The sequence below is a fragment of the Oryctolagus cuniculus genome, chromosome 19 (genome assembly GCF_051225735.1).
Source record: "Oryctolagus cuniculus isolate XC-2025 breed Fujian yellow rabbit chromosome 19, ASM5122573v1, whole genome shotgun sequence".
NCBI lineage: Eukaryota > Metazoa > Chordata > Mammalia > Lagomorpha > Leporidae > Oryctolagus > Oryctolagus cuniculus.
Genome location: NC_142885.1, coordinates 39954330 through 39972728, shown reverse-complemented (window position 1 = coordinate 39972728; position 18399 = coordinate 39954330). Strand labels below are relative to the sequence as shown.

The 18399-nt window shown below is 44.7% G+C and overlaps 1 long non-coding RNA gene across 3 annotated transcripts in view; it reads left to right on the top strand.

Annotated features, from left to right (window-relative positions):
* The window catches only part of LOC149120491 (uncharacterized), a 66144-nt gene that overhangs the window by 8925 nt on the left and 38820 nt on the right, over positions 1 to 18399 (top strand). The window lies entirely within an intron of this gene.

Below are 18399 nucleotides of genomic sequence, written 5' to 3'. Positions count from 1 at the left end.
TGCGTGTTCCTCTCAGTGGGCAGTGGGTAAACAGATCCCGACTTCTCCCCCATAAGGGAGTTGGGCATAATGAGTGGTGCCCAGGGCCGGGGTCCTGGGCAGACTCGGCAGTCAGACTCCCAGTGGAGTTTGTTTATGAGCAGCAGGGGGCAGTACCACCCATGTAATGTCGTTCCCTAGGAACAGCATAGAAGCTTCCAGTGGACATCTGAGCTGTGTGGGTTCTGGTGGCACCTTCAGTGCTCGATGCTGACCTGCTTGGTGGTGTGGTTGCCTTGGCGTCTGTCATGGGAAAGGCTCAGGCATTCCCTCTGCCATCCTAAGTGAAGAACGAAGTGGCAGTTTGTGGCTCACATATGGGAACACCTTCCTCTGTCTTTTGAAATGAAAGCAAATCAGAAGTAGCATGCTGGATACCCTGTGGTTTGTGAATGCAATGAGGGAGCCACACACATACATGGGACAGGACATGTGTGTGTGTGATGCCCTCCTTGCTGACCATGGTTAACAGAAGTGCAATGCTGATTGTTTGCACAGAAAAAGGCAGAACAGGCCAGTGTCATGGGAGAGCAAGGTGGACAGCCAAGGCCCTTGGGGATTTTGGTCCAGGCTGTGAATTATCGCTTGCAGTTCCACCGGTGCAGTCAGGAGGCCACCGTGAAGCCCTCGTCTAGGAACAGCTTCAGGCTCGGGGGCAGAGTCTCATCTGTGGCCTCCTGCAAGCAGGAGTTGACCCTGCAATGGCTGTCAGTCTGCCCCTCTCAGAAGCATTTATCTGTGGAGCACATGTGGGCCCCATTTGCTCCCTGGCAAGGACTCACATGGCTCACAGGCTTCTGGAATGAGGTGTTGCTGTTTGCAGCAGAGAACAGGCTGCTGCATACCTCATGGGGGAGTCCATGGTGCGGTGCATGAGGCTGTGCTGGGCTCTTTCTTCCTGTGATTCCTGTTCACTCTCCCAACAACAAGTGCAGCAGAGAGCAGGCTGCTGGATGCTGTGGGGGCCCGGAGGGAGTCCATGGTACTGGGCATTGTTTTATGCACTCTCCCACCAACAAGTACAGCAGAGAGTAGGCTGCTGGATGCCGTGGAGGCATGGGGGAAGTCCATGGTATTAGGCATCATTAGGTGCCCTCTCCCATCAACTCTGTAAGGTAGATACTTGTATTTCAGTCCCCGCTCAGTAGAAAGAGTTGGAAAGACTGTTCTTGATTAAAGATAGAAGAGAGAGAAGAATCCAGTGCTATGCACTGTCCTTTTTTTTTTAAAGATTTATTTTATTTATTTGAAAGCCAGAGTTACAGATAGAGGTAGAGACAGAGAGAGATCGTCCATCCACTGCTTCATTTTCCAGATAGCCGCAGTGGCTGGAGATGCGCTGATCCGAAGCCAGGAGCTTCTTCCTGGTCTCCCAGGTAGGTACAGGGGCCCAAGGACTTGGGCCATCCTCCACTGCTTTCCCAGGCCATAGCAGAGAGCTAGATTGGAAGAGGAGCAGCCGGGACTACAACTGGCACCCATATGGGATGCCGGCACTTCAGGACAGGGCTTTAACCTGCTTTTCCACAGCGCTGTCCCACGCTGTCCTTAATCATATAAGTTCTTGGAAAAATAGAATGAAAATAAACTTATTTTGGTGCAAAAAAATGGAAATCCAAGAATAGATGTTTTTCATAAAATTCATTTTCCATGAACTTCCTGAAGACACTCTTTGTATTCTGAATTAAAAGAAAAGGTTAAAGATATTTTAGGAACGATTGGAGAAATTTAATGTATGCTGTACTCGACCTGATGTTGCTGTATAATCACATCTATACTGAGTGTGATTATGAAAGTGAAATCATATCAGAATGCTTTTGTTCTTAGGAAACATGCAGGTTAGTTATGGGTAAAAGAGCATCATGTCTGCATTTGTTTGATATAGTTCAGGAGACATAGAGACTGTGAAAGTGAAGTAAAGTGAATGTTGAATTGTTCCAAAATAGTAATTGTAGATAAAGAGTTGATGGATGGCTATTTGTACTCTTTTCTATGTAATTTAAAAACGTTTTTTGTTTTATTTCAGGGGAGGAAGAGAGATAGGGAGGGAAGGAGGGAGGGAGGGAGAGAGAGAGAGCAGAGAAGTCTTCCATCTGCTGGTCCATTACTCAATTGGCTGCAATGGGCATAGCTGAGAGTATTTGAAGCCAGGAGCCAGGAGCCTCGCTGAGATCTCCTCATGGGTGCAGAGGTACAAGGACTTGGGGCGTCTTCTGCTGCCTTTGCAGACCACAGCAGAGAGCTGCATCTGAAGTGAGTGAGCACCCATACTCGAACTGGCGCTCATATGGGAAGCCGGCACTTCGGGCGGTGGCTTTACTCACTACCTCAGAGTGCCGACTCTCCCAGAAGCCGTTCACTGTGGACTCCAGCTGTCTGCTAACCTGCTTGGGAATGCAAAGGGAGACGGCCCAAGGACTTAGGCCCCTGAACCCAGAATGGAGTGCCGGCTAAAGTCCCTGGCTTCTGCTTCAGCCCCTGGCTTCTGTCCAATCCCGGCCTTTGTAGCCACCTCGGGGGTGAACCCCCAGATGGACAATCCCTCAGAGAGAGAGAGAGAGAGAGAGAGAGAGAGCGAGCGAGCGCTGGCGATGTCCCCTGCACTGCTTCTCTCCCCAAGTGGCTGCAACGAACGGCCAGCTGTGGGCCAGGCAGAAGCCAGGAGGCAGGAGCTCCATTTAGGTCTCCCATGAGGCAGGGAGGTGGGGTCCAGAGAACCTGGGTCATCCGCGTCTGCGTCGCTGGTTACAGCCTGGAGAGGCAGGACTGGAAGAGGCCTTGGGGCTTCGGACACTGGATGCCGCAGTGTACAGGTGCGTCCTGGGGTGCCATGGTGATGGCCGGTGGGTAGTGTGCCTGCGCCTGGCGCCGGTGACCCGGAAGTGCACCTGCACGTTGGCGCCAACTGCCCCGTGGTGTTCATTTGGGAGTCAGCGCCGTGTCCTCTCCTGCTGGACAGCCTGCGCAAGCCGTGAGGAGAGGAGCCGTCCATGACACTGCTGGCCGAGCCTGAGGGAGACCCAGCGGCCCCAGGGTCAGGCCGGGATCAGGAGAGGCTGCGTGTCCTAGGCTGCCACGCCATTTCCCAGGCGCATTGCTCTTGTTTGGCTCCTTCCGGAAGCAACGGCCTTCGCGGACCTCTGACCCGGAAGCAGCCGGGGCCACCGTTGGAGGTGAGTGACGCGCGGCTGTGGCGGTTACCCGCTGGGCGTCTTGGCTGTCCGCGTGCCTGTTGCTCTTGCGTCCTGAAGGCGCAGATGGAGTCGCGGTCGTGCTGTGCGGACGGTCTGGAAGGGTCCCCAGGGTGCGAGCAGCTGGGCGAGAGCAGAGGTGACTCGGTCTCCTCCCGGAACGGCCCCGCGTTGCCGTCTGTTTGCTTTTTGAGGGCCCAGCCGCCCTGCTCTAGACGTCAGAGACTGTTGATGGGAGGAAGGAGAGCGAAAGCGCGTGTCTGTTTCCTGGTCTAGGAGGCCCGTTTCGGGTTCCTCGCATTGGTTGTGATATTAGTGGTCTGTGGGTTTTTCATGAAAGAGCCTTGTCAGGCTGAGGTGTACATTCCGTTCCTGATGTGATGATTTGTGTTTTAGTATCGCAGACGTCATGGAAGTTTTTGTGAACTAGGTTTTCTGTGTCTATCGGGATACTTTGTGGGCTTCCCCCATGTGTATTCTGTTCCGGGAATGATTGCTTTTGTAGGGTAGCCACCCTTGCATTTCCGGAGTAACTGTCAGCTGCGCACAGTGTGCTAAGCTTTGGTTGTGCTTCTGGATGTCGTCTGGTAATATTTTGTTGAGGCATGTGACACATTCGTGACGGGTATGTGTGTGCCATTTTCCTTATGATGTGCTTGTGTTGGATGTTGGGATAAGGCTGGCCTGATGGAATGAAATGGAAGGATTTTCCTCTTCATCTCCTTTTGGAAGGGTTTGCGAATCACGGATTTTAATTATCTTTTCCATGGGAGTTCTCACCGGTGGAGCCATCTGGTCCTGGACTTTTCTTCATGTCTGTTTGGTTTGTTTGATTTGGTTTCCCTGCTACTACAGTCTCTTTGCACATGGCTGGCTCGTTTAGGATGTCTATACCACTTTACATTCCCACCAGCAGTGGATGAGGGTGCCTTTTCCCCCACATCCTAAGGCTATTGTAGTATTGATTTGTATTTCCCTGACGGCTAGTGATCCTGATCAGTTTTGCCTGTGTGTGTTGGCCATTTATATTTCCTTTACTGAAATATTCCTGTTGAAGTCCTTTGCCCTTTTTTTTGAGTGGGTGGTTTGTTTTGCTGTTGTTGAGTTTCTTGAAAGTTTCTGGTAGTTGATCCTTTATCAGTTGCATGCTTTGCAGATAATTTCTCCCTTTCTGTTAGTTGCCTCTTCACATTGCTGAGTGTTTCTTTTGCAGTGCAGAAGCTTCTCTGTTTGTTGTTGTTTTCCTCTTCTATCCCTTTCTTTAATCATGTGTGATTCTCAGATATTGAACATCCTTGGTTAAATTTATTCCAAGCATTTTAGTTATTCTGTAATTATGTGGACAGGATTGGTCTCAGAAGTTCTTTCTCAGCCATGACCTTGTTTGTGTATAAAAAGGCTATTGATTTTCTGTCCTGCCATTTTACCAACCTCTAGTCTTTGTTTCAATAGTGGAATCTTTTGGATCTCATGTATATAGAATCATGTCATCTGCAAATAGGGATAGTTGGACTTCCTCCCTACCAATTTTTATCTAACACTGAGAAATGAGTGGGAAAGTACCAACATGATAACATGCTCATGGAAAAAGTCAGATGCTATCTTTCTGTATTCTCTCTTGCTTTGTGGAAGACATGATTTGTCCTGTTTCAAACATGATCCATACATTAAATGCAGGGCTAGACTGTGGAAGGTGGGTATTGGGAAGTAGACCTGTTCAGTGGAGAACTGTGTAGATCACAGGTGTTTCAACTCCTTGTGTGAGTGGGTACATAAGTGTTGAATAAATAAATTACAAAGATTTCCTGGTGTGTAAGTCAGAGGTAAACCACACAGAATGTTTTAAGGAAGAAGACAATGAATGGTTACCTGAATGTTTTCTAAGACGGAGTTAAATACTTTTTCAAATTCTGTGTTAATAGGGTATTTAATGCATACAGTTGCAAATTTGACATAGCTCTAGTAGATGGCCTTGATGTAGTATTTCATTTATAGCTATATCTCCCTTTTTAAAAATTTTTACTTCTTCTCAAATATCTTGTTATTTGAAATTCATAGTTATACACAGAGAGGATAAGATGCAGAGAGAGAAAGAGAAAGAGAGAGAGAGAGAGAGAGAGAGAGAGAGAGAGACAGATAGGTTTTCCATCTGCTTGTCCACTCCCTAGTTGGCTGCAATGGCCAGAGCAGAGCGAATCCAAAGCCGGGATCCAGGAGCCTCCCCGGGATCTCCTGCATGGTTGCAGGGGCCCAAGGACTTGGGCCATCTTGTACTGCTTTCCCAGACCACAGCAGAGATCTTCATCAGAGTGGAGCAGCCAGGACTCGAACCAGCGCCCATATGGGAAGCCAACACTGCAGGCAGTGGCTTTATCTGCTACCCCACCGTGCCAGGCCCTCCCAGAAGCCATTCCCCGTGTGATCCAGCTGGCTGCTAACATGACTCAGAAAGCAGACGGAGATGGTCCAAGGTCTTAGGCCCCTGAACCCAGAATTGAGCACTGGATAAAGTCCGTGGCTCCTCTTCCCAGACCTTGAGCACTGAGAGGAACTGGAATGTTGCTGTGTGACAGAGGCCTCCTGCAATTTCTGTGAGCTGTACTGAGTCCCCATGACTCTGCTTCATGTTTCTTTGGTACTACACTTTCAGAACTGTACTGGCAAATGACTTTGGGGACAGTCTGTTCTTGCTCTGTTGCTGCTCTGAGCCTTCAATCAAGGTCCACACAAGGCCAATGATAGAAATGTTGCATCCAGAACAGCCCCCTTATTACTAAGATGACCTCCAGGCCCCATAAATGGATCTTGGATCAGAGGTCAAGACTTTCTGTGCAACTTGAACATTTCCTGCCTTGGGAAGTTCACTGCCCCCACCCCCAGGACATGTTCTGAGCTGCTTGGTCCTAGGTGTAGAGGCTCTGGCCGCTGGGAATGTTGTACTGAGTTGACTTCTGAGTGTCCAGATGCCAGAAAACATGTAACAGAGTTCCGCAGATCTGTGCGACCACTTGGATATCCAACTGTGATGGGAGGCACACATGGTGGATTTGTGAGTGCTACTTCAGGGTGGAGCTGAGTGCTTCCTGTGGGGAATGTGGGATCTTGCTGGGATGCCAGGATGGCACAGCAACCCATGTTGCTCTGGTGGCTCTCGCTGAATCTGTGTGTAGCTTAGATGGTAAAACTGTGTCTTTTCACTAGTATGGAGCAGACCCTCAGAAGGGTGGGGAGATGGTCTTATGAGAACTTAATGCTGCCGGCGCCGCAGCTCAATAGGCTAATCCTCCACCTGCGGCGCCGGCACCCCAGGTTCTAGTCCCAGTCAGGGCGCCGGATTCTGTCCCGGTTGCCCCTCTTCGAGGCCAGCTGTCTGCTATGGCCCAGGAGTGTAGTGGAGGATGGCTCAAGTCCTTGGGCCCTGCACCCGCATGGGATACCAGGAGAAGCACCTGGCTCCTGGCTTTGGATCAGCGCAATGTGCCGTCCACAGCGCGGCAACCATTGGAGGGTGAACCAACGGCAAAAGGAAGACCTTTCTTTCTCTCTCTCTCTCCTCTCTCTCTCACTCTCACTCTTACTGTCCACTCTGCCTGTCAAAAAAAAAAAAAAAAAGAACTTAATGCTAGGGCTGGTGCTGTGACACAATGGATTAAAGATTTGGTCTGCAGTTCTGGCATCCCATGTGGGTGCTAGTTCGTGTCCCAGCTGCTCCACTTCCGATACAGCTCTCTGCTATGTCCTGGGAAAGCAGCAGAAGATGGCGCGAATCCTTGGGCCCCAGCATCCACATGGGAGACCCAGAAGAAGATTCTGGCTCCTGGCTTTGGATCAGCTCAGCACTGGCCATTGCAGTCATTTGGGGAGTGAACCAGCTGTTGGAAGACCTCTTTCTCTCTCTCTCTGACTTTACCTCTCTATGTAACTCTTTCAAATAAATAAAATAAATGCTTTTAATGAAAGAAGTCAATGATAATCTGTGCATTTGTTTTAACTTGGAAAGGAAATCTCATTCCTCTGCTTCAAGTCAGCTTGCAATTCAGGAACGGCAGCATTTTTGTGCATTTGGAGAATCTCTAGGCTTCTTGTTTCTTCTCTACTGGCTTCTCCCTTGAAATTATCATGTAGCATCATCCTTTGCTCTGTTAGGATCCATTTTTAAAACCATGTTTTTTCTCTTCTTCATGAGGATACTTCAGAAAGTTTATGGAAAATGGAATAAAAGATAACTTTGTTTTGGTATAAAATTTTTTTGAAACTCATGCATTTTTTTGTAATACATATTTTTCATATAATGTTTGAAGATCCCACGTGTATCCTAACAAGTCTTTACAAATCTTTATTTTTTTTTTGACAGGCAGAGTGGACAGTGAGAGAGAGAGACAGAGAGAAAGGTCTTCCTTTACCGTTGGTTTACCCTCCAATGCCGCTGAGGCCGGCGTGCTGTGGCCAGTGCACTGTGCCAATCTGAAGCCAGGAGCCAGATGTTTCTCTTGTTCTCCTGTGTGGGTACAGGACCCAAGGACTTGGGCCATCCTCCATTGTACCCCTAGGCCACAGCAGAGAGCTGGACTGGAAGAGGGGCAACCGGGACAGAATCTGGTGCCCCAACTGGAACTAGAACCCGGTATGCCAGTGCTGCAGGTGAAGGATTAGCCTATTGAGCCGCGGTGCCGGCCTACAAATCTTTGTGATTGTCTTGTTCCTTTAGTTATTAGGAATAAGTTATTTTGTTAGGTTGAAATTAGCTTATTTGAATTAGTGACGGATCTTATTTGCTGTGACATAAAGAATTCCTTTATGGATAATTAAAGCAATTTTAGTGGTGTGATCTAAAGGAGAAAACAATATTGCTCGAGCTATTAACACCAGGGGACTTCTTGCTGACCTCTTACAGTGCCCTGTAGACTGTACATTATTGCACTCTTGAGGATCCAGGGGCTGAAGTCTGACCTGAAGTTATTAAAGAGAATGCCCCATGTGCAAAAGTCATAAAAAAGCAGAGAAATAGAGAAATATAAGTAGCAATAAATGAGAATACAGAAAAGACTTCTAGAATTGAACTGACCACAAGGTTTGCTGGGATTTTTTGAGCAGTACAGCACTAGGTTGTCTGTATTGGGCACCAGGTACAATCACTACAGACTTGTGAAATTAAAAACTCTATGAAGTTCTGCAGAATTGTGTTTGAGACTCACTAATAGGACCCAACCTACAAGGAATGCAGATGAGACAGAGCATCTCTGACCTTAACAGTAGCGATGTGATTGGTCATTCTTTACTTTCCGTTTATATTGCTATAGCAACTTTAAAATGCCTTTTATTTAAAAACCTGAGGAAATGTATGTAAAAAGTCTTTTGGCAATCTTTTGTTATCAGTAAATTCACCATCTTAAGTTTATTATAACTTATTGAACCCGTGGTACTAGGAACTGGATAGAACTTTGCAGTATTAGAATACAATTTGCTGCTTGCTTGAACCTGAGGGAGTTGGAGCTTACCCAGCATAATTAGAAATGTAGCCTCTATTTGAAGCCTTGGCAAGAACAATAATTTAGGATTGTGGCTTTGTGGCACTGGTAGAACATGTTGTTCAGTCCTGAGTTTGGACACCTTGTTTGTATATGACAGAAAAACAGCTTTCAGAAACTTGCTGGCGGATAAAGTGTCCATTTCACAATCTGGTGGTTTCATTGCTTTTTTTCTAAAGGTTTCATTTTCCCTTCAAGTGCTGGCATGTTCATTTTATCAAAGCTGGCATTTTCTCATCTTTAAAAGTAAATCTTGAGTATGTGCTAGGGAATATACAAGCATGTTGTGTGAGCATAATTACAAGGATGAACTGCTTTGCTTTTGAGTAGTAATGGACCAACCCTTGATGTGATAAGAAACATAGTTTTTATTCTATCTTGTGGTTCAAAGCCTGCTTACTACTGCTCCTGATCATAATCTTAGTCCTTTTTGTCAAACGGGTTAAAGTCCAGCCCACCTTTTTATCCACCTTCTCTCTGAAAAGCAGTGGGAGATAGAGCAAATTTTTAAAAATTGATGTATTTATTTGTGAGGTAGAGTTACAGACAGAGGTCTTCCATCCACTGGTTTGCTGCCTACATGGTTACAGTGGCCAGAGCTGAACCGATTGAAAAGCTGGAGCCAGGAGCTTCTTTGAGGTCCCCTACATGGTTTCAGAGGCCCAAGAACTTAGGCTATCTACTGCTGCTTTCCCAGGCCATAAGCAGAAAGCTGGATTGGAAGAATAGCATCCGGGACACGAACCTGCACCCATAAGGGATGCTGGTGCTGCAGGTGACAGCTTTACCTAATTTACCACAGTGTTGGCGCACAGAGCAAATTTTTAAGTCAGAGCATTTGATTCTAATTCTGCATTCTGAGGACAAAACTTAATTTCTCCATGCCCTAGTTTCGTCTTCTGTGAAAGCCAAAGTACTTCTTAGAGAGTATTCGTGGGTGTAAGTTAAATGTAATGCTCCTGAGAAGCTTAAAGCATATACGTGATGACCTCTTTAGACTTAACAGTGATTTAAAAATGTTTCTCAAAGGACATCATGTTAAGTGAAAATAAGCCACTTGAGATTTAATAACGATTTAAACATGTTTCAAAAGGATATGATGTTAAGTGGAACAGGCCAGACAGATAAATACTTCCCATTATCCCTCAGAAGTGGAAGCTAAAAACCTCAGTTTGAACACAAACGATGTTTATTCGAAGATGGGCGGTGGGGATAGAGGGAGTTGGATAACACACACCAAATCAGAGTTTGATCAAAAACCCCATCCCTGGTGTTCAGGCATGGCTGGCTGACTGTATGTCACAGTAACTCATTATGGGTTACATGAACAAGCAGAATGGGGCTGTTTCAGGACTCCAGTATCCAAAAAGTGGTATCAGGCAAAGGAATGTTGGCTACCCTGATTTTAGCGGTAGATATTGTATATGCGTTTGGAAATGTCACACCGTAGCCCATGAAGATTTATGATTATTATTAACAATAAAGTATGTCAAAATTCAAGGGTTTTTAAAAATATTTTAAAATATTTATTTATTTATTTGAAAGTCAGAGTTACAAAGAGAGATGAGAGGCAGAAAGAGAGAGAGAGAGAGAGAGTGAGTGAGTTCTTCCTTCCGGTGGTTCACTCCCTAATTGTCTGCAATGGCTGGAGCTGCGCCGATCCGAAGCCAGGAGCCAGGAGCTTCCTTGGGGTCTCCCATGTGGGTGCAGGGGCCCAAGGACTTGGGTCATCTTCTACTGCTTTCCCAGGCCATAGCAGAGAGCTGGATCAGAAGTGGAGCAGCCGGGTCTTGATCTGGTGCCTATATAGGATGCCAGCACTTCAGGCCAGGGCGTTAACCCACTGCACCACAGCACCAGCCCCCAAAAGATATTTTTGAAAGGCATAATTACAGAGAGGGAGAGAGAGAGAGTCAGACAGACAGGAATTGAGGGAGGGAGAGAGGGAGAAGGGGTATCTTCGACCCTCTGGTTCACTCCTCAAATGGCTGTAGTGACTGGAGCTGGGTGCATCTGAAGCCAAGAGCCAGGAGCCAGGTTTCCCATTAGGGGTTGCTGGAGTCCAAGAGTTGGGCCATCCTCTGCTGCTCTCCCAGGCACATGAGCAGGGCGCTGGATTGGAATCGGAGTACCAAGAATCAAACTGCTGCCCATATGGTATTCTGGCACCACAGAAGTCACCACTACACCACAGCGCTCGCTCCTAAGTTTTTTGTTTGTTTTGTTTTCGCTTTTAATTCTTCCTATGGCTTTATCCATGAGCAGAGGATAGGGCAAGTGTTCCCAGCCTCATTGGGTCAGAAGTAAATAAAGTCTGAAATAATGGCTGCATTTGTTCATCTGGAACGTGATACCAGAGCCCAGAAATTTAGTTTTATAAATATTGAAAATGTTTGGCTCTAGGGTTTAAATGAAATTAGGATCTTTTTTTGTTATTCTGAATGTGTTTTACTTGTCCCTAAAGTGTGCACATTACAAAATTATGATTTAGAAAGTGGAAGTTGAAAAAAAGAAAATGGAAGTTACCCCTCAGTTCTATTTGGAGATGTCCAAGGCACTGTTGACAGTTTTGTGTGCCCCTTTACAGGTGCTTTCCCTGCATTAATAAAAGTGTGTGTTTGTGTTTGTGTGTGGAGGGGTATTTGTATGTGTACAGTGCTCACATGCACATAGAAATGACTTTGTGCAGAACTGTGCTCTTAATAGGATGGTTTTCCATCTTCCCTTTTATACTTGCCAGTATAGTAATTTTTGTATCATTATAAACATATAGATCTAATTCTCTTCAGTGGCTGTATAAGATTACATTGTATTCCAACATAAGTGGTTGCTATTTTAATGAGAATTCTGATTTTTCACCATTAAAATAATACTGCAGTGAGAAACCTGGAATATCCATACCTGAGCATCCCTGGAACTGCTGTTTTGATGACCTGTGTTATTTGAGAATCACTAGGTCAAGTACAGTCCTGTTTAACATGTTGCTAGGTCCTTCTAAATTATCCTCCAGGGATAATTGCATCCATCTACACTTCCACAAACAGTGAGGTAAATTTGTGCTTTCCATCAACACCAGGTTTTTGTAATTCACATTCCTTTCAGTGATGCATCTCTGCTTTGGCACAAGACATCTGGAAGGGGAGAGCTGCCCTTCCATCACTGCCTGTTGGCACACCAAGGGCAGGCAGTGTAGAGGAGTCTGTTAAAGCTAACAGGGAGGTGAGCATCTGCAAAGCTAGAAACAGAGGTGTTTGGCTTCCATTCCTGTTTATTAATTCAGATAATGTTTATTGAAAGCTGTTACTGGCCAGGGACCCTGGGAATAGCATGATAAACAAGACCACACTCTGCCTTCACAAGCTTGCATTCTAGAGTGGGTCAGCCTTGAACACATCCAGTAGGATATAATGTCAAATATGGTGGAGACTTCAGATGAAAAATAAAGCAGAGAAAAGGACAAGGGAGGAGGTGTGTGTAGGGAGACCAGGTGCAGGAGAGGATGCCACTCGGATGGTCTTGGAAGGTTCTCTGCTGATGGGACTCTTGAATACAGACCCACATGCAGTAAAGCCTGAGCCCCACTGATAACCTGTAGAAGCCCACTGATAACCTGTAGAAGGCCCCATCCAGCTGGGTCTGGCAATAGCAAGTACAGAAGGCCTGAGAAAAGAGCCAGTAAGGCAGGTTCCAGAAGAAGCCCAGGAACTGCACTGACTTTTGATTTGCTAGAGGGAGATAATTGAGCTACTTACTTTCTTTGTCAAATGCCGTGTTCAGGCGAATGAAACTGTGAACGGCATGTGTGTCTTTGAAAGAGTGAGGCTGTTCATGTACAGCAGCACTTGAACCACTAGAACGCAGCATCTTAACCACTAGACAGGAAGTCTCTGTCAGCATTCTGTAGAATGAAGTGGCGTTGCATGCCAGCTCTCTCTACCACAAGGCGGACTTTGTTGAAATTTACACAGGTGTTGAACAGACCTCCGCACCTTCAGTGTGGAAAAGACAAGAGCAGTGCACTCTTGTGCCTGACTTCCCTTCGTTCTACCTCTTTGTGTTGTACATTATTAAATGTGCTTTCAAAGCTCTGGTGCTCACAGCTGAAAATAAAGTAGTAGGTTGGAGGACAGTCACAGACAGCACTGTCCACTCAGCAGGTCAGGTAGTTTCTCCTTAACCATCATACCAAATGCTCTTCTCCACCCATTATTAACTCTCGTCCTTTCAGGGTTATTAGCTGTGTTATAAAATTTCTAGATTTCTGGGTGGTTTTGTAAATCTTAAAGTAAAAATTAAGAACATTGGTTGCTGGTGTTGTGGCTTAGGTGGTAAAGCCGCCGCCCGTGATGCCAGCATCCCATATAGACACTGATTCAAAGTCCCAGCTAAACTTCCAATCCAGCTCTCTGCTAATGCACTTGGGAGGGCAGCACAAGGTAGCCCAAGTGCTTGGGTTGCTGCATCCACATGGGAAAGCCAGAAGAGGCTCCTGGCTCTTGGCTTCGGTCTGGCACGGCCCTGGCCGTCGTGTCCATTTGGGGAGTGAACTAGTGTGTGGAAGACCTCTCTCTTTCTCTGTCTCTCCCTCTCTTTCTGTAAGTCTGCCTTTAAAATATATGAAATGTTTTAAAACAAGAACCTTTAACCATTCAAAGAAAGCCTCAAGTAGAAAGAAAAAGAATCTTGCTGAGCCACAGTACTCAGTGACCCAAAACCTTGACTGAAATTTTTGTTGAAGTTTGCTGATAAAGTGTTCACCAGAAATGACACATACTGACTTGTGTGAAGTGAGCTGGTAGATATTCTTGAAACTGTAAAAATCACTTCTGCTAGTTTTTACACGATGTACCTGTTATACTCTTGAGCTACGTGAGAGCTGTTGTGTAGAGATGTTATTACTGGCAAAGTGGTCACACGGCACAGCTCCCGTGGGCACCGTAACACTCTGTGACTGGCATTTCCAGGGCTGGTGCTGTGCACACCTGGGAAGTCTTACCCACAGGTGGTGTGGTATCTGCACAATGTCTGCATGATGGTTCTCTTTTCATTTAGATGGTTGACGGGGTTCTGTTGGTACACAGTCTCTCAACTTGTGACATTTCAATATTGCTCATTCACATGTTTTTGAGTCCCCTCGGGGGTTTGGGTACATTTATGGCCCTGAGGGGTTGCCCACTTTTCTAGAGACAAGCATAGGCCGAACCTTGCCTCCTGGAACTTTGTCTGAGTTAGAAACGTCTTAGAGTTATTGTACATCCTTGAAATTTTGTATTTAATGGTGTATCTTCAAGCAGAGGAATCTTATAAAGATAGTGCAGCAGTCATAGACTTTTTTTTAAAACTTTATTTTTTTTTATTTTTGACAGGCAGAGTGGACAGTGAGAGAGACAGAGAGAAAGGTCTTCCTTTTGCTGTTGGTTCACCCTCAAATGGCCACTACGGCCGGCATACCATGCATATCTGAAGCCAGGAGCCACGTGCTTCTCCTTGTCTCCCATGCGGGTGCAGGGCCCAAGCACTTGGGCCATCCTCCACTGCACTTCTGGGCCATAGCAGAGAGCTGGCCTGGAAGAGGGGCAACCAGGATAGAATCCGGCACCCCGACCGGGACTAGAACCCGGTGTGCTGGCGCTGCAAAGCGGAGGATTAGCCTATTGAGCCACGGTGCCAGCTTAACTTTTATTTAATGAATATAAATTTCCAAAGTATAGCTTATGGATTATAATCGCTTTTTCCCCTCCGTAACTTCCCTCCCAGCAGCAACCCTCCCCTCTCCCACACCCTCTCCCCTTCCAATCACATCAACATTCATGTAAAAGAAGTATTTATTTATTTATTTGTGTTTTTTTATTCTTTCTTTTTTTAAACATTTATTTAATGAATATAAATTTCCAAAGTACAGCTTATGGATACAATGGCTTCCCCCCCATAATGTCCCTCCCACCCGCAACCCTCCCCTTTCCCACTCCCTCTCCCCTTCCATTCACATCATGATTCATTTTCGATTCTCTTTATATACAGAAGGTCAGTTTAGCATATATTAAGTAAAGATTTCAACAGTTTGCTCCCACAGAGAAACATAAAGTGAAAAATACTGTTTGAGTACTAGTTATAGCATTAAATCTCAATGTACAGCACACTAAGGCCAAAGATCCTACATGAGGAGTAAGTGCACAGTGACTCCTATTGTTGACTTAACAAATTGACACTCTTTTTTATGGCATCAGTAATCACCCTAGGCTCTTGTCATGAGATGCCAAGGCTATGAAAGCCCCTTGAGTTCACCGACTCTGATCATATTTAGACAAGGCCATGGTCAAAGTGGAAGTTCTCTCCTCCCTTCAGAGAAAGGTACCTCCTTCTTTGATGATCCGTTCTTTCCACTGGGATCTCACTCGCGGAGATCTTTCATTTAGGTTTTTTTTTTTTCCCCCCAGAGTGTCTTGGCTTTCCATGCTTAAAATACTCTCATGGGCCTCTCAGCTGGATCCACATGCCTTAAGGGCTGATTCTGAGGCCAGAGTGCTGTTTAGGACATCTGCCATTCTATGGGTCTGCTGTGTATCTCACTTCCCATGTTGGATCATTCTCTCCCATTTTTATTCTATCAGCTAGTATTTGCAGACACTATTGTTTATGTGATCCCTTTGGTTCTTAGTCCTATCATTATGATCAATTGTGAACAGAAATTGATCACTGGGACTAGTGAGATGGCATTGGTACATGCCACCTTGATGGGATTGAATTGGAATCCCCTGGTATGTTTCTAACTCTACCGTTTGAGGTAAGTCAGCTTGAGCATGTCCCAAATTGCACATCTCTTCCCTCTCTTATTCCCACTCTTATATTTAACAGTGATCACTTTTCAGTTAAGTTTCAGCACTTAAGTATAATTGTGTATTGATTATAGTATTCAACCAAAAGTATTAAGTAGAACAAACAAACAAAAAATACTAAGAGGGATAACATATTAAGTTGCTCATCAACAGTCAGGGTGAGGGCTGATCATGTCACCGTTTCTCCTAGTGTTCATTTCACTTTAACAGGTTTCCTTTTTGGTGCTCAGTTAGTTGTCACCTATCAGGGAGAACAAGTGGTATTTGTCCCTTTGGGATTGGCTTATTTCACTCAGCATAATGTTTTCCAAATTCCTAACAGGGATCACCTTTCAGTTAAAATTTAAAAACCTAAGAATAATTGTGTGTTAATTACAGAGTACAACCAATGGTACTAGAATAAAAAAAAAATACTATAGTTGATAAAGTATTACACTCTACATCAACCGTCCTTTCACCTTACACAAAAATTCACTCAACATGGATTAAAGACTTAAATCTATGACCTGACACCATCAAATTATTAGAGAGCATTGGAAAAACCCTGCAAGATATAGGTACCGGCAATGACTTCTTGGAAAACACCTCAGAAGCACAGGCAGTCAAAACCAAAATCAACTATTGGGATTGCATCAAATTGAGAAGTTTCTGTACTGCAAAGGAAACAGGAAAGTGAAGAGGCAACCAACAGAATGGGAAAATATATTTGCAAACTATGCAACTGATAAAGGGTTGATAACCAGAATCTACAAAGAAATCAAGAAACTCCACAACATCAAAACAAACAACCCACTTAAGAGATGGGCCAGGGACCTCAATAGACAGTTTTCAAAAGAGGAAATCCAAATGGCCAACAGACACATGAAAAAATGTTCAAGATCACTAGCAATCATGGAAATGCAAACCAAAACCACAATGAGGTTTCACCTCACCCCAGTTAGAATGGCTCACATTCAGAAATCTACCAACAATAGATGCTGGAGAGGATGTGGGGAAAAAGGGACACTAACCCACTGTTGGTGGGAATGCAAATTGGTTAAGCCACTATGGAAGTCAGTCTGGAGATTCCTCAGAAACCTGAATATAACCCTACCATTCAACCCAGCCATCCCACTCCTTGGAATTTACCCAAAGGAAATGAAATTGGCAAACAAACAAGCTGTCTGCACATTAATGTTTATCGCAGCTCAATTCACAATAGCTAAGACCTGGAACCAACCCAAATGCCCATCAACAGTAGACTGGATAAAGAAATTATGGGACATATACTCTATCGAATACTATACAGCAGTCAAAAACAATGAAACCCGGTCATTTGCAACAAGATGGAGGAATTTGGAAAACATCATGCTGAGTGAATTAAGGCAGTCCCAAAGGGACAAATACCATATGTTCTCCCTGATCAGCAACAACTAACTGAGCAACAAAGGGGAAACTTGTTGAAGTGAAATGGACACTATGAGAAACAGTGACTTCAAGAAGTATTTATAAAGATGTCTCTGTTCTTTCCTCTTGGAAAGACAAGATCTGAAAGTTAAGAGTGGTGATAATTTGGTATATAAAATGTATGGCAAATTTCTATGATTAATGGTTGTCCCCATTCAGTTAGAATTTTTCTTAAATTTTATTTGAGGAATACGACTTCATGCATTTCATATATACAAATTTGGGAACATGGTGATTCTTCCCACCCTACATCCCACTCATACTTCCACCTTTCTCCTTCCTCACTCTACCATTCCCATTCTTATTTTTTTACAAATTAATCAGTTAATTTTATATACGTAAGATTAACAGTACACTAAGTAGAGAGTTCACCAAAATTGTGAAGAAAAAAGAAAAACAAACAAACGAAAAACATTGTTCTTCAACAGTCAAGACAAGGGCTATTCAAAACCATTACATCTTAAAGTGTCAGTTTCACTTAGTTACCACAGATTAGAGAGAACAGTATTTTTTTTGTGTGTGTGTGTGTGACTGGCTTATTTCACTAAATATAATGTTTTCAGCTGCATCCGTTTTTTTTTTTTTTTGCAAATGACAAGATTTCATTTTTTACTGCTATGTAGTATTTCACAGTGTATAGATACTATAGTTTTTTTATTTTTATTTATTTTTTTATTTAATAAACGTGAATTTACAAAGTGCAACTTTTGTATTGTTGTGCCCCCCCAACCTCCCTCCCTCCCACGGCCCTCCCCTCTTCCAATCCCTCTCCCATCCTGCCCTTCATTAAGTTTCATTTTCAATTACCTTCATATACAGAAGATCAACTTAGTATGCACTAAGCAAGGATTTCAACAGGCTGCACACATACAACTGCACAAGGTATAGGGCATTGTTCGACTAGTAGTGTTGTTTTTAAGTTTCATAGTAAAACACATTAAGGACAGAGATCCTACATGGGGAGCCTGTACTCAGTGACTCCGGTTGTTGATTTAACAATTGGCATTCTTATTTATGACATCAGCAATCACCCGAGACTCTTGCTATGAGCTGTCTAGGCTATGGAAGCCCCTAGAGTTCACCAACTCTGAACTTGTTTAGTCAAGGCCATATCACAGTGGAGGTTCCTTCCTCCCTTCAGAGAAAGGTACCTCCCTCATTGATGGCCTGTTCCTTCTGCTGGGGTCTTGTTCACCAGGATCTTTCATATAGATTGTTTTTTGCTACCGTGTTATGGCTTCCCATGCCTGTGAGACTCTCACGGACCTTTTAGCTAGATCCGAATGTCCCAAGGGTTGATTCTGAGGCAGGAGTGCTATTTTGGGCATTTGCCATTCTGTGAGTCTGCTGTGTGTATAG